This window comes from Lactuca serriola, chromosome 3, assembly GCF_051521515.1.
Source record: "Lactuca serriola cultivar US96UC23 chromosome 3, Lser_US96UC23_V15, whole genome shotgun sequence".
Lineage (NCBI taxonomy): Eukaryota > Viridiplantae > Streptophyta > Magnoliopsida > Asterales > Asteraceae > Lactuca > Lactuca serriola.
Genome location: NC_136410.1, coordinates 137,870,063 through 137,871,661, shown reverse-complemented (window position 1 = coordinate 137,871,661; position 1,599 = coordinate 137,870,063).

The following is a 1,599-nucleotide window of genomic DNA, read 5'->3' as shown; positions in this document are numbered from 1 at the left end:
TATTTATTTTATCCATGGAAACTTGTCTGGTTCTTTAAGAACTTATAGGAATTATGCCTTAATAATTTTTTCGAAGTGACCTCATTTCTCTCTTACATAGATAATTTAGATTGAACTTGTTAAAACTAAGTTTTGATGATTTTTATGTGATCATCAAAGGCTATTTGTATCATCCTCAAAATGGGCCTATAAGTTTTTGCCATTTATAGTGGAAAAAATGTTTATAAATAGAATAAGATAAATATAAATAAATAATAAATTTTATAAAAATAGAATAAAGAATGCTATTAGAGAATTAGCACCTAGGTGTGAAGTCTAAAAATGTTGGAACATATTTATGTGGTTTATGCTAGTTTTATATTATTTAAATTGGTTTGTAGTGTTTTCGGTTAAGTGGACCGAAATCCTTCTTGATTTCGGTCTGAGTACGTTTTGTTGGTTGGGTTGGGGCTTTTATTAAGCTTTGTATTTAGGTCATATATATAGGTGATGGTCGTTTATATTTTCCAGTTGTTGATCATACTGTATTCAGCTGTCAAGAGAGCATTCATATGTACCGGACGATTAATCAATATATCGTGTGCATTTGAAGTTGTTTTGTGTGTTCTTGAATCGTTGCTTGATTAACACTTTGCATTCTTTAAGCAATTAAGATTGATATCGCATAAGATCCATAGTTTTGGACTTACAATTGGTATCAGAACTTTAAAGGATATCAATCGATTCAAGGACCTTGGGCTCGTTATTTTTCTGTTTTGGATTATTGATTTAATTGAAATTTTTGGTTAAATTGATAAATTTTTTTGTTCTTGTGAAACTGTTCTTTGGTGTTCTTCACGCTCATCATGAATCTTGGGCATATTCTTCTGATTTGTCGGGATTAAATTTGGAACCTTATCAAGTGAATCGCGTATTTTAAGGAATTTGATTTCTTTATATTTCAAATATCTCCATTGTTTTCGGTCCACTTGATGCAATTTTTTGTTTTCTGTTTTCAGTCAAATACCTAATCCAAATTTTGATTCATCCATCCTTGAATTCGGTCATATTTTTTAATTGATTTTGGTCCTATAAACGAAATCACATGTTTTTTTTTTCGGTCAACCTTAAAAATTGATTTTAAGGAATTCGAAGAAATTTTGGTCATGATTTCTGAAATCACAAATTTTCTTTAAAATCCAATTTTTTGATTTTGATCCTATAACTTAAATTTGATTTCTTGAATCACAAAATTTTCCTTAAATTGTTTTAAAATTTGATTTCAGTCAATTTAGATTTCAGCCAAATTTGGTTACAATCAAAATAAAAAAAAAATAAAAATAATAAAAAAAGTTATTGATCTCGGTCCTAACTTTTTGAAAATCAATATATAAGTATTATTTTATTGATTTGTTTTCGGCCAAATTTTTGTTCATTTGTGATTTATTTATTTATTTATTTTTTCTTCTTTATTTTATTTTTTTAATTTATCAATTTTAATTTATCCAATTTTTGTTTTGTGATTTAGGTTTTAATCGTAAACAATCAACACATGGGTCGACAATTGAGATTTCGGCCCATTTTAAAATTTTGATTTTGGCTCGGAATTTGATTTTGTTG